This window comes from Heptranchias perlo, chromosome 20 (assembly GCF_035084215.1).
Source record: "Heptranchias perlo isolate sHepPer1 chromosome 20, sHepPer1.hap1, whole genome shotgun sequence".
Lineage (NCBI taxonomy): Eukaryota > Metazoa > Chordata > Chondrichthyes > Hexanchiformes > Hexanchidae > Heptranchias > Heptranchias perlo.
In genome coordinates this window covers 25,959,238-25,974,503 of record NC_090344.1, presented here as the reverse complement: position 1 = coordinate 25,974,503, position 15,266 = coordinate 25,959,238, and the positions used below count along the sequence as shown (strand labels likewise).

The 15,266-nt window shown below is 45.4% G+C and overlaps 3 non-coding genes across 3 annotated transcripts; 1 reads left to right on the top strand and 2 right to left on the bottom strand.

Moving 5' to 3' along the window:
• Nucleotides 1–484: 484 nt before the first annotated feature.
• trnag-gcc (transfer RNA glycine (anticodon GCC)) lies at nt 485–555 on the bottom strand. The gene has a single exon. It is a non-coding gene; the product is annotated as a tRNA-Gly (tRNA).
• A 2,949-nt stretch (nt 556–3,504) lies between these two features.
• Nucleotides 3,505–3,575, bottom strand: trnag-gcc (transfer RNA glycine (anticodon GCC)). The gene has a single exon. It is a non-coding gene; the product is annotated as a tRNA-Gly (tRNA).
• Nucleotides 3,576–13,666: 10,091 nt separating this feature from the next.
• On the top strand, nt 13,667–13,748 carry trnas-gcu (transfer RNA serine (anticodon GCU)). Its single transcript has one exon. It is a non-coding gene; the product is annotated as a tRNA-Ser (tRNA).
• Nucleotides 13,749–15,266: the final 1,518 nt, after the last annotated feature.

Here is a 15,266-nt window from a genome sequence, read left to right as displayed (position 1 = left end):
ACTAGAATGATGCCTGGGCCCGAAGCGTTAAATTACGAGGAGAGATTACACAAACTATGGTTGTATTCACTGCAATTTGGTAGATTAAAGGCTGATGTGATCGAAATTATCAAGATATTATTAGGAACTGATGGGGCAGTTACAAAGAAACTATTTCCGCTCGTTGGGGTGTCGAGGACTTGGGGGCATAGCCGAAACATTAGAGTCAGGACTTTCAGGAGTGAAGTTCGGACACACTTCGACAAGCAAAGGGAGGTAGAAGTGTGGAAATCTCTTCCACAAACGGCAGTTGATGCGAGCTCAATTGTTAATTTCAAACCCGTGATTTATAGATTTTTGTTCACCAAAGGTATTCAGAGATATGGGAGGAAAGCGGGTCCAGGGAGTTCGGTCACAACTCATTGAGTGACGGAACAGGCTGGAAGGATCAAAGACCAAACTCCTGTTCCGAAGTTCCTCCTTGGTGCAGAATGCAAAATAATCATGCATTGGCCGGGAATCGAACCCGGTTCTCCCGCGTGGCAGGCGAGAATTCTACCCCTGAACCACCAATGCTGGGTTGTGAACAACTTGCATGTTTCTGAATGGAATCCTGTCTGAACGAACATGCCGTTTCCAGCTGCGATGGACGAGTGGTTCAAGCTGTTGTCTCAAAACCCCAATGGAGTTTTCCTGCCTTGGTTTGAATTCGGCTCGCAGTGCTCCGGTTTAAAGATCTCTTCAATGCTCAAATACATTAATTGGAATTAATTGACCGCATTTACCTCTGTCCCAGCATGAGAGATACTTCAACGTGGCCGGTACTTTTAATTGGGCGTCCAATCTTCTCTTCCAAGATTTCAAGACCGAGAAGCAATATTTCCCAATCTGTAACTTAAATTCCGCTAGTTTTCAAAACCTGACATTTATACTCTTTATTTTCTTTGCATGCATCTCTCTATCTTTCCCTGTCTCTGTCTCTTGTCTCTCTGTGTAACCCCTGATGGACTTCTCAGGCTTCCTTGAACGGCGAAGGCTGACCGAACCTGCAACCCCAGCAGAGGAGGGTAAAAGAATGGACTGAGACGGTAGGAAAATAAAGGTGCAACCCAGCTGCTGTCGCAAATGATTACACACTTATGTCTCTGCTCTCACAGTGAATCAAAGCACCAACTTGATTAAAGTATACTTATGGGAGAGTGTATGTTATCACGATGCCGAGACAGACGGCAATCATATCATCGAATCCTAGAAAGTTAGGCCACAGAAGGAAACCATTCTGCACATCGTGCTTGTGCCGGCCGAAAAAATCGTTACCTAGCCTTATCTCACTATCCAGCGTTTGATACCTAATACTTTTAGTAACGGATCTTAACATGCATATTGAAGTTTTTATTTTTTCAATGCGATGAAGGTTTCTGCATCTCCCACCCTTTCGGGCAGTAATTTCCCGACCCCCACCGTCCACTGGGTGGGAAAACAAATCTTCCTCTCCCCTCTAATCCTTCTACCAATTACCTTAGATCGATGTACCCTGATTATTGACCTATCTGCTAAGGGAAATAGGTCCTTGCTATCCACTCAATCTCGGCCCGTCATAATTTTATACACCTCAATAAAATCTGCCAACAGCCTCCTCATCTCCAAAGCAAACAACCTCATCCTATCCAATCTAATCTCATAGCTAAAATTATCATGTTCTGGCAACAGTGTCGTAAATCTCCTCTGTACTATCTTTAGTGCAATCACATCTTTCCTGTAATGTGGTGACCACAACTATATGTTGCTTTCTTGCTGAGGCTGAACCATTGTTTTATAAATTTCTACCATAACCTCCATGCTCTTACATTCTATGCGTCAGCTAATAAAGGAGAGTAATCCTGTATGCCTTTTTAACCACTTTAACTACGTGTCCTCTTACCTTCAGGAATTTTTGGACATGCACTCCAAGGTCCCTCTTTTCATTGACACCTCTCAGTATCCTCCAAAGCAATGTAGTTTCAGAGCAACTAATTCTGAAACGTCTTGCTTGATAATAAAAGTCGCACAGACGAAACCAATTTAGTAAAGGGAAACTAATATTGGCGACAGGAAATAGTTAGTGTACAGCTTGATATTAGTGCACACCGGAATGGAAAACGAGATTGGATGCACAGAAGAGGGCTGAAAGGATGGACGATCGGCTTTGGAAAACAACGAAACTTGTCACTGGCTGCACAAAGCAAGTAACAGCGCCTGGTTGATCCAAATTCATGATTCTCGCTTTGGGGCTTTAGTTAATTAAAGTCCGAGAAGTTCCGCGTTCAAATCCCGGATGTGCCTTGCCATTCCACAACTTTGAGTGAAAAGACACCAATTGGCTTCTGACATCTTCTCAGTATTGCTGTTGGTAGGATTGAATTACATGCAGAGCATGTTTGAGCTCCAGAAGACAGAGTGCTGAGTTTCCCAAGGCACAACACATGTAAAGTAAATAAAATGTCTCTGGATGATGAAGAGATTGATGCTGAATGTGAATTCCCCCAGTTCAGGCGGTCTCATTAATATTAGATGACGGGTTCGAGAACGACATATCGAAGTTTGTGGATGGCTCCAAAATGAGCAGCGTTGTGAGCAGTGCAGATGAAAGCATAACATTCCAGAGAGACAGTAATATAATAAATGAATGGCCAAAACCGTGGCAAATGGATTTCAATTTTGGCAAGTGTGAGGTCATCCACTTTGGACTTCACAATGATAGATCAGAATACTTTACAAAAGGTGAATAATTCGAAACTGTGAAGTTCCACAGGAACTTAGGTGTCCGTGTACATAGATCAATAACATGTCATGGGCAGGTACAGGAAATAATCAAAAAGGCTAATGGAATGGTGGACTGTAAATTTAGAGGATAAGAATACAAGGGAATAGACATTGTGCTACATCAACACAAAGCTCTGTTTCGACCACACCTGGAGTGCTGTGTTCAGTTCTGGGCACCGCACCTTAGGAAGGATATACCGTCCTTGGAGGGAGTGCAGTGTAGATTTACTAGAATGATACCTGGACTCTAAGCGTTAAATTACGAGGATAGATTACACAAACTATGGTTGTATTCCTTGCAATTTAGTAGATTAAAGGCTGATATGATCGAAATTATTAAGATATTAAGAGGAACTGATGGGGTAGTTACAAAGAAACTATTTCCGCTCGTTGGGGTGTCTTGGACTTGGGGGCATCGCCTAAACATTAGAGTCAGGACTTTCGGGAGTGAAGTTAGGACACACTTCCACAAGCAAAGGGAGGTTGAAGTGTGGAAGTCTCTTCCACAAACGGCAGTTGATGTAAGCTCAATTGTTAATTTCAAACCCGTGATTTATAGATTTTCGTTAACCAAAGGTATTGAGAACTATGGGACGAAGGCGGGTACAGGGACTTCGGTCACAACTCAGCCATGATCTCATTGAGTTGCGGAACAGGCTGGAAGGACCAAAAACCACAATCCTGTTCCGAAGTTCCTCCTTGGTGCAGAATGCAAAATAATCGTGCATTGGCCGGGAATCGAACCCGGGTCTCCCGCGTGGCAGGCGAGAATTCTACCCCTGAACCACCAATGCTAACTTGTGCAGAAATTGCATGTTTCTGAATGGAATCCTGTTTGAACGAACATGCCGTTTACAGCTGGGATGGCCGAGAGGTTGAAGCGGTGGTCTCAAAACTCCGATGTGGTTTTCCTGCCTCGGTTTGAATTCTGCTCGAAGCGCTCCTCTTCAAAGATCTCTTCAATGCTCAAATACATTAAATGGAATTAATTGACCACATTTACCTCTCTCCCAGATGCTTCAACGTGGCCGGTGCTTTTAATCGGGCGTCCAATCTTCTCTTCTAAGATTTCAAGACCCGAGAAGGAATCTCTCCCAATTTGTAACTTAAATTCTTCTAGTTTGCAAAACCTGACATTTATACTCTTTATTTGATTTGCATGCATATCTCTATCTTTCCCTGTCTCTGTCTCATGTCTCTCTGTGTGTCCCTTGATGGACTTCTCAGGCTTCCTTGAACGGCGAAGGCTGATCTAACCTGCAACACCAGCAGAGAAGGCTGGAGAAGAGGACTGAGACGGTAGGAAAAGTAAAGGTGCAACCGAGTTGCAGCAGCCAATGTCTACACACTTATGTCTCTTCGCTCTCACAGTGAAACAAAGCACCAATTTGATTGAAGTATACTTATGGTAGAGTGTATATTATCGCGATGCCGAGACAGACGGCAATCATATCATCGAATTAGAGAAAGTTAGGCCACTGAAGGAAGCCATTCTGCACATCTTGCCTGTGCTTACCGAAAAATCGGTACCGAGCCTCATCTCACTTTCCAGCGTTTGGTCACTAATCTTGTAGGTTACGGATCTTCACGTGCATGTTGAAGTTTTTATTTTTCAATGCGATGAGGGTTTTCTCCTCTCCCACCCATTCAGGCAGTGAATTCCCGACACCCACCGCCCTCTGGCTGGGAATTAAATCTTCCGCTCCCCTCTAATCTTTCGACCAATTATCTTAGATCTATGTACCCTGATTATTGACCTCCCTGCTAAGGGAAATAGGTTCTTGCTATCCACTCTATCTAGGCCCGTCATAATTTTATACACCTTAATTAAATCTCCCAAAAGCCTCATCAGTTCCAAAGCAAACAACCCCAGCCTATCCAATCTATCCTCATCGTTCAAATTCTCCAGTTCTGGCAACGTTGTCGTAAATTTCCTCTGTACCCTCTCTAGTGCAATCACACCTATCCTGTAATGTGTGACCACAACTGTACGCAGTATTCTGGCTGTGGCCTAACTATTGTTTCATACATTTCTTCCATAACCCCCCTGCTCTTATATTCTATGCCTCGCAAATAAAGGACAGTATCCTTTGTGACTTCACAACCACTTTATCTACCTGTTCTGCTACCTTCTGTGATCTGTGGACATGCACTCCAAGGTTCCGCTGTTCATCTGCATCTCTCAGTCTCCTCCCAAGCAATGTGGTTTCAGAGCACCTAATTCTGAAACTTCTTACTTCATAATTCTAATCGTACAGTCGAAACCAATTTGGTAAAGGGAGGCTAATATTGGTCACTGGAAGTCGATAATGTACAACTTGATATTGCTGTCCACCAGAATAGAAAACGAGATTGGATGGACAGAAGAGGTCTGAAAGGATGGCCGATCGGCAGTGGGAGGCAGCGCACATTTTAACTGGTGTACGATTTCAATGTCAGCGGTTCGTGGGTCTCGGGGTATGATTCTCGCTTCGAGCTTTTGCGTTAAATGGTATACGTGAGATCTCAGTTTCAAATTCCGCACGATCTTTCCTATCTCAGTGCTTTTCGTGAAAAGTCAGCAATTAGCTTCCGACATCATTTCGGTGTTGCTGTTGGGAGAATTGATTTTTTTCCAGAGAATATTTGAGCTCCAGAGGACAGGGTGCGGAAGTTTCCAAGGCGCAACACACGTGAAGGAGCGGGTGAGTGGGACGAACTGGATCGCTCTTACAATGAGCCGGTACGGGCTCGATGGACCGAATAGCCTCCTTATGTGTTGTTACCATTTTATGACTGTATGATTCTATGTATTCTCTTTATTTTCTTTGCATGAATTTCTTTATCTCTCCCTGTCTCTGTCTCTTGTATTGTCCCCTGATGGACTTCTCAGGCTTCCTGAAACGGCGATGCCTGATCGAACCTGCAACACCAGCAGAGAAGGTCAATAAGAAATAGGAGCAGGAGTCGGCCAATCGGCCCGTCGAGCCTGCTCCGCCATTCAATAAGATCATGGCTGATCTGATCCTAACCTCAAATCTAAATTCATGTCCAAATTCCTGCCCGCTCCCCGTAACCCCTAATTCCCTTTACTTCTAGGAAACTGTCGATTTCCGTTTTAAATTTATTTAATGATGTAGCTTCCACAGCTTCCTGGGGCAGCAAATTCCACAGACCTACTACCCTCTGAGTGAAAAAGTTTCTCCTCATATCAGTTTTGAAAAAGCAGCCCCTTATTCAAAGATTATGCCCCCTAGTTCTAGTTTCACCGATCCTTGGGAACATCCTTACCGCATCCACCCGATCAAGCCCCTTCACAATCTTATATGTTTCAATAAGATCGCCTCTCATTCTTCTGAACTCCAATGAGTAGAGTCCCAATCTACTCCACCTCTCCTCATATGTCCACCCCCTCATCCCCGGGATTAACCGAGTGAACATTCGTTGTACTGCCTCAAGAGCAAGTATGTATTTTCTTAAGTATGGAGACCAAAACGGTATGCAGTATTCCAGGTGCGGTCTCATCAATACCTTATATAACTGCAGCAATACCTCCCTGTTTTTATATTCTATCCCCAGAGCAATAAAAGCCAACATTCCGTTGGCCTTCTTGATCACCTGCTGCACCTGCATACTAACTTTTTGATTTTCTTGCACGAGGACCCCCAGATCCCTTTGTACTGCAGTACTTTCCAGTTTCTCGCCTTTAAGATAATAACTTGCTCTCTGATTTTTCCTGCCAAAGTGCATAACCTCACATTTTCCAATATTGTATTGCATCTGCCAAATCTCCGCCTGCTCACCCAGCCTGTCTGTATCCCCCTGTCGGTTTTTTATGTCTTCCTCCCTCTCCACTTTCCCTCCCATCTTTGTATCATCTGCAAACTTTGATATGTTACACTTGGTCCCCTCCTCCAAATCGTTAATATAGATTGTAAAGAGTTAGGGACACAGCACCGACCCCTGCGGAACACTACTGGCTACTGGTTGCCAGTCCGAGAATGAACTGTTTATCCCAACTCTCTGCTTCCTGTTAGATAACCAATCCTCCACCCATGCCAGAATATTACCCCCAATCCAGTGATTCTTTATCTTAAGCAATAATCTTTTATGTGGCACCTTGTCGAATGCCTTCTGGAAGTCTAAATACACTACGTCCACTGGTTCCCCTTTATCCACCCTGCACGTTATGTCCTCAAAGAACTCAAGCAAATTTGTCAGACATGACTTCCCCGTCGTAAAGCCATGCTGACTTTGTCCTATTAAATTATGTTTATCCAAATGTTCCGCTACTGTCTCCTTAATAATAGATTCCAAAATTTTACCCACCACAGATGTTAGGCTAACTGGTCTATAATTTCCAGCCTTCTGCCGACTACCCTTTTTAAATAAGGGTGTTGCATTTGCAGTTTTCCAATCTGCCGGGACCTTTGCCGAGTCCAGAGAATTTTGGAAAATTATTACCAAAGCATCCACAATCCCAACTGCCAGTTCCCTCAAGACCCTCGGATGTCAGCCATCAAGTCCAGGGGATTTATCCGCCTTCAGTCCCATTATTTTACTGAGTACCAATTCCTTAGTGATTTTAATCGTATTTAGCTCCTCCCCCCCTCGAGCCCCCTGTTTGTCCAGTGTTGGGATATTCTTAGTGTCCTCTACCGTAAAGATTGAAACAAAATATTTATTCAGCATTTTTACCGTTTCCATGTTTCCCACCATTATTTTCCCGTTCTCATCCTCGAAAGGGACCGACGTTTACCTTTGCCACCCTTTTTTCTTTTTATATAACTATAGAAACTCTTGCCATCTGCTTTTATATATTTTGCTAATTTATTTTCATAATCTATCTTCCCTTTCATAATCAATCCTTTAGTTACTTTTTGCTGTCTTTTGAAGTCTTCCCAATCTTCTATCCTCCCACTAAGTTTGGCTACCTTATATGTCCTTGTTTTTAGTCGGATACTGTCCTTAATTTCTTTACTTAGCCACGGATGGCTGTCATTTCTTTTACACCCTTTTTTCCTCAGTGGAATATTTTTTTTTTGAAAGTTGTAAAATAACTCCTAGAATGAACACCATTGCTCATGTACCGTCTTACCCTTTAATCTATTTTCCCAGTCCACTTTAATCAATTCCGCTCTCATACCATCATAGTCTCCTTTATTCAAGCTCAGTACGCTTGTTTGAGAACCAATCTTCTCACCCTCTAATTCGATATGGAATGTCACCATGTTATGGTCACTCATTCCAAGGCGATCCTTAACTAGGACATTAATAATTAATCCTGGCTCATTACACAGGACCAGGTCCAAGGTTGCTTGGCCCCTTGTTGGATCAGTTACATACTGCTCAAGAAATCCATCCCCAATACACTCAATAAACTCTTCCTCAAGGCTGCCCTGCCCAATTTGATTTGTCCAGTTAATAAAGAAAGATTGAGACAGTAGGAAAATAAAAAGTGCAACCCCGCTGCTGCAGCCAATGTCTTCACATTAATGTTTTCTTCGTTCACTGGATGTGGGCGTCGCTGGCGAGGCCGGCATTTATTGCCCATCCCCAATTGCCCCTTGAGAATGTGGTGGTGAGCCGACTTCTTGAACCGCTGCAGTCCGTGTGGTGAAGGTTCTCCCAAAGTGCTGTTAGGAATGGAATTCCAGGATTTTGACCAAGCGACGATAAAGGAACGGCGATATATTTCCAAGTCGGGATGGTGTGTGACTTGGAGGGGAACGTGCAGGTGGTTTTGTTCCCATGTGCCTGCTGCTCTTGTCCTTCTAGGTGGTAGAGGTCGTCGGTTTAGGAGGTGCTGTCGAAGAAGCCTTGGCGAGTTGCTGCAGTGTATCCCGTGGATGGTACACACTGCAGCCACTGTGCGCAGGTGGTGAAGGGAGTGAATGTTTAGGGTGGTGGCTAGGGTGCCATTCAAAGGGGCTGCTTTGTCCTGGATGGTGTCGAGCTTCTTGAGTGTTGTTGGAGCTGCACTCAGCCAGGCAAGGGGAGAGTATTCCATTATACTCCAGACCTTAGCCTTGTAGACGGCGGAAAGGCTTTGGGGAGTCAGGAGGTGAGTCACTCTCCGCAGAATACCCAGCATCTCGTCGCCACAGCATTTACATGGCTGGTCCAGTAAATTTTCTGGTCAATAGTGACCGCCAGGATGTTAATGGTGGGGGATTCGGCGATGGTAATGCCGTTGAACGTCAAGGGGAGGTGGCTGGACTCTCTCTTGTTGGAGATGGTCATTGCCAGGCACTTGTCTGGCGCGAATGTTACTTGCCACTTGTCATCCCAAGCCTGGATGTTGTCCAGGTCTTGCTGCATGCGGGCTCGGACTGCTTCGTTATTTGAGGGGTTGCGAATGGAACTGAACACTGTGCAATCATCAGCGAACATCCCCATTTCTGACCTTATGATGGCGGGAAGGTCATTGATGAAGCAGCTGAAGATGGTTGGGCCGAGGACACTGCCCTGAGGAACTCCTGCAGCAATGACCTGGGGCTGAGATGATTGGCCTCCAACAACCACTACCATCTTCCTTTGTGTTAGCCACTGGAGAGTTTTCCCCTGATTCCCATTGACTTCAATTTTACTAGGGCTTCTTCGTGTCACACTCGGTCAAATGCTGCCTTGATGTCAAGGGCAGTCACTCTCACCTCACCTCTGGAATTCAGCTCTTTTGTCCATGTTTGGACCAAGACTGTAATGAGGTCTGGGGCCGAGTGGTCCTGGCAGAATCAAACTGAGCATCGTTGAACAGGTTATTGGTGAGTAAGTGCCGCTTGATAGCACTGTCAACGACAGCTTCCATCACTTTGCTGATGATTGAGAGTCGACTGATGGGGCAGTAATTGGCCAGATTGGATTTGTCCTGCTTTTTGTTGACAGGACATACCTGGGCAATTTTCCACATTGTCGGGTAGGTGCCAGTGTTGTAGCTGTACTGAAACAGCTTGGCTAGCGGCGCAGCTAGTTCTGGAGCACAAGACCTCAGTACTACCGCCGGAATGTTGTCGGGGCCCACAGCCATTGCTGTTTCCAGTGCATTTAGCCGTTTCTTGATATCACGTGGATTGAATCGAATTGGCTGAGGACTGGCTGCTATGAATATGGGGAGGAGGCCGTGATGGATTCATCCACTCGGCACTTCTTGCTGCAAACGCTTCCAGCCTTGTCTTTTGCACTCACGTGCTGGACACGTCCATCACTTAAGGATGGGGATGTCTACAGAGTTCACAGAGCCTCCTCCTCCCGTTCGTTGTTTAATTGTCCACCACCAGTCACGATTGGCTGTGGCAGGACTGCAGAGCTTTGATCTGATCCGTTGGTTGTGGATTCGCTTTGCTCTAATCTATAGCATGTTTAGCATGCATTTAGTCCTGAGTTGTAGCTTCACCAGGTTGGCACCTCATTTTTAAGTACACCTGGTGTTGCTTCTGGCATGCTCTTCCACACTCCTCATTGTACCCGGATTGATTCCCTGGCTTGTTGGCAGAGTGAGGAATATGCCGGGCGAAGAAGTTACAGATTGTGCTGGAATACAATTATGCTGATGCAGGATGGCCACACAGCACCTCATGGAATGCCCAGTTTTGAGCTGCTGGATCTGTTCTGAATCTATCCCATTTAGCACGGTGGTAGTGCCACACAACACGTTGGATGGTATCCTCAGTGCGAAGACAGGACTTCGTCTCCACGAGGACTATGCAGTGGTCACTCCTACCAATACTGTCATGGACAGATGCATTTGCGACACGTCGATTGGTGAGGCCGAGGTCAAGTTGGTTTTTCCCTCGTGTTGATTCATTCACCATCTACAGTCGGCCCAATCTTGCAGCAATGCCCTTCAGGCCTCGGCGAGTAGTGGTGCTACCGAGCCACCTTTGGTGATGAGCATTGAAGTCCACCAGCTACCCTCAGTGCTTCCTCCAAGTGATGTTCAACATGGAGGAGGACTGATATCAGCTGCTGAGGGCTTGTCAGTAGGTGGTTTCACTTGCCCATGTTTGACCTGATGCCATGAGGTCCACAGTCAATGTTGAGCACTCCCATCCTGACTGCATATCACTGTACCGCCACTGTCTGGTCCGTCTGTCCTGCCGGTGGGACAGGACATACCCAGGGATGCTGATGGAAGAGTCTGCGGATTTTGGCTGAAAGGTATGATTCTGTGAGTATGGCTATGTCAGGCTGTTGCTTGACAAGTCTGTGGGACAGCTCTCCCAATTTTGGCACAAGTCCCCAGATGTTCGTGAGGAGGACTTTGCAGACTCGACTGGGCTTGGTTTGAGCCTTTGTCGTGTGCGGTGCCTAGTGGCCCGTCCGGTTTTATTATGACTTATTTTAATCGAGATTTTACAACTGAGTGGCTTGCTTGGCCATTTTAGAGGGCAATTAGGAATGAACCACATTGGTCGCTGTGGGTCTGGAGTCACATAGAGGCCAGACTGGGTAAGGAAGGCAGGTTTCCTTCCCTGAAGGGCATGAGTAAACCGGATGGGTTTTTACAACAACCCGGTTGTTTCATGGCCACCATTACTGATACTGGTATTTTAATTACAACTTTTATTTTTCATGAATTGAATTTCTCCAGCTGTCATGGCGGGATTATGAACTCGTGACCCCGGATTATGAGTCCAGGCCTCTGGCTTATTAGCAACTTAACATAACCACTATGCTACTGTATCTCTTCGCGCTCCACTAAGTCACTCTCTTTTCATTCCTCTTATTTCGTGCTTTTTCTTTCTGCCTCCAGCACCTTTGTCTGTATCCTGTTTTTGTTCTCTCATGTGTCTCTGCTGGATGATCCAAAATTCAGACCTGTCGCTTCTTCCAGCATTTTCTTCCTTCCACAATCATCGTCCATTTCATTGAGACTTTCCTGCGGCCTTGCCAACTGTAACATTCACTTTCACATTCTTACGCCTTTAAGTTTGCTCCATATCGACCGCTGTTTCTCGGGGGCACATGTCCCGCTCGCACCAATGTTCATTTGTGCCTTGAAACCAATCGATACATTTCGATCTGCGTGACTGTTCCATAGACAAGCACTAAGAAAGCAGGGCAGGCATTCGGAAGGACAGCGGCATACTTTTCCGTGAAATTTCCATGGGGTGTCTTGTGACACGGGGGATGTTAACTGAAGAACTGGGTTTTGTTTTCATGGTCGTTGGCGCTTTTTCCCGAGCAGTTGATGTGCGGGAGAGACGGGCGGCGCGACATAGCTGCGAATGACGGCTGAAAGGTGCATTTTTGTCAGTCTGGGCGGTACAGTAAGACCGGAAATGTTCCGCTTGATCTTAATAGGTCTGTGGAAATGTCCGATTGAAAAGGAATGAGGAGAAATGAGAAGCGCGGGAATGGTGAAAAAGTGTCGATGACAGGAGGTTGGCGGTGAGCGAAAGGTCCTTTGAATGTCCGTCGCGGAGGGGATTTTGTTCAGAAACGACAGACTTTAAAGCGTGTGGGGAAAGTGAAGTGCGAGCTTTGTCCTTGGGTCAAACTGGGTGTTTTCAGGAAAACAGCCATTGTGAATTCACAAAAATGAAAACAGAAAATGCTGGAAACACTCAGCAGGTCAGGCAGCACCTGTGGAGAAAGAACCAGAGGTAAGCTTTCAGCCCTCTGAACTTTTATTTCAGAAATGGACAGACTGGTATGGAGGAGAGCAATGCAGTTGTCCAAGATGGTGGAGTCAATCTTTCGATTATTTGGGTTCGGATCCCCCCTCTGCTACAATTAGTAGAGCTGTTCATTTTGGCCGCGTCACCCAAAAATCTTCTTTCCAAAGAAGTGCGTTTCCGCATTGCTGGCTTACATCTGTTTGCACAAATCAGCAAAGTCTGAATTGCCACCCAAAATGTTTCTTGCACGGAGGTGTTGGGATTGTCAGGGGTGATCTGGGTGAAGTTTCAATCAAAGTGCGCAATGGCCCACTGGTAAACGAAGTATCTCTCGTGGTGAGCATAAGATGAAAGATATGTACCATAATTATGTATTTCTTCTCTGCATCACACTAGGATTTATTATCAGGGAATGGACATGAGCAGGTGGATTTACGTCACGCTCCGGTCGCTTTGCATCGCCCCCGACACACAGAATAGAATCATGGAAAGGTTACAGCATGGAAAAAGGCCATTCGGCACATCGAGTCCGTACCGGGTCTCTGCAAGAGCAATCCAGCAAGACCCCACCCCGCCCTTTCACTGTCGCCCTGTATTTTTTTTTCATTTCAAATACTTATCCAGTTCCCTGTTGAAGGCCATGATTGAATCTGCCTCCACCACCCCTCGGGCAGTGCATTCCAGATCCGAAACACTCGCTGTGTAAAAAAGTTTTTCCTCATGTCACCTTTCGCTCTTTTGCAAGACACCTTGAATCTCTGTCCTCTGGTCCTTGACCCTTCCGCCAATGGGAACAGCTTCTCTCTATCGACTCTGTCCAGATCCTTCATGATTTTGAATACCTCTATTAAATCTCCTCGCAGCTGTCTCTATTCCAAGGAGAACAACCCCAGCTTCTCCAGTCCATCCATGAAACTAAAGCCCCTCATTCCTGGAATCTTTCCAGGAATCACCCACCATCAACATCCTGGTGGTCACCATGAACCAGAAAGTTAACTGGACCAGCCAGCTGAATGCTGTGGCAACAAGAGCAGGTCAGAGGCTGGATATTCTGCGCCGAGTAACTCACCTCCTGACACTCCAAAGCCGTCCCACTTCTGCAAGGCGCAAGTCAGGATTTTAATAGAATACTCATGTGATGGTCATCTACATGAAATGTTAACTCTGTATCTCAAGATTCTGCCTGACCTGCTGAGGATGTCCGGCATTGACTGTTTTATTTCAGTTTGGCAACATCGGCAGTATTTTCATTTTGAATAAAGGAGCTTTCGCAAATTTGCGCATGCGACGAGGTGGCCGAGTGGTTAAGGCGATGGACTGCTAATCGATTGTGCTCTGCACGCGTGGGTTCGAGTTTCATCCTCGTCGACGTTGTGTTTAATCTTGTTTCTTTCATTCAGTCCATTCAGAAGGTCGGCAAACGGCAGAAGGAAGTTTTTGCATTGTTTGCTGAAATCAGCAACAGTTCCTACCAAGAAGGTGTTGAGATTGCAAGGTCGCGAATAATAAAAGTGGACAGTGATGTCGTTGTAAAACGAGTAAATCTTGTAGTCAACGTAAGAGAAATTTATGTACCATAATTATGATTTCAGTCCGGATCATTCCGTGTCTCTATCGGTGTAAAAGGGATGTGCTGTCAGTCACGGATCATTCCGTGTCTGTGTCAGTTTAAAAGGGATGTGCTGTCAGTCCCGGAATTTTTCCGTGTCTGTGTCTGTTTAAAAGGGATGTGCTGTAAGTCTTGGATCATTCCGTGTCTGTGTCTGTTTAAAAGGGATGTGCTGTCAGTCCCGGTTCATTCCGTGTCGATTTCACCCGATTTTCTTGATACCTTTTTCCTTCTGAACTGAAATGACGATCCTCTCTGGAGAAGAAGGTTCACCGCCTGCTGTTGACATCAAGTTCATTCTGCTGCGCTTCCATCCCAATCTCCGCACTCTATCCACCATTCAGTCCCACCCCGCCTGGACATTATAATCTGCGATATTCATAAGGGAATGGAGAAGCCGAATATCACGGTTATAATTTTCTTGGCTCCACAACACTAAATATTATCAATTCCAACGATTCAGAAGGTAATCATAGAATCATAGAATCTTACAGCATAGAAGGAGGCCATTCGGCCATCGTACCTGTGCCGGCTATTTTTCGAAGTCCTGTCCAAATTAGGCCCACACCCCAGATTTTCCCCATAACCCTGCAAATTAGTCCTCCTCAAGTACATGTCCAATTGCCTTTTGAATGATCCTGTGGAATCTGCTTCCACCACCCTTTCAGGAAGTGCGTTCCTGATCTTAACAAACCCTCCGTGTGAAAAAAAATCTCTTAAATTCCTCTCTGGTTATTTTGCCAATTATTTGAAATCTATGATCTTTGGTTACCGACCCAGTTGCCAGAGGAAACAATTTCTCCCTACTTGCTATTTCAAAACCCCTCATTATTTTGAATACCTCTCTTTGGTCTCCCGTTAACCATCTCTGCTGTAAGGAGAATAATCCCAGCTTCTCCTATCTCTCCAAATAACTGAAGTCCCTCATCCCTGGTATCATCCAGGTCAACCTGCTCTGAATCCCCTTCAATCCTTTTTCATCCTTCGTATAGTATGGTGCCCAGAAGTGTACAATATATTCCATCTGAGGCCTAACCAGTGACTTGTAAAGGTTTTGTGTGACTTCCTTGTATTTAAATTCAATGCCCCAATTTACAAAGCCAAATATCCCATACGCTTTTTAACTACCTGATCAACTTGCCCTGTTTTGTGAATATGCTCCCCCAGGTCCCTCTGCTCTTGCAACCCCCCATAAATTGTTCCATTTAGATTATACTGCCTCTTCTTGTTCTTCTTCCAAAAGTGCATGACTTCACACTGATCGGCGTTAAATCTGT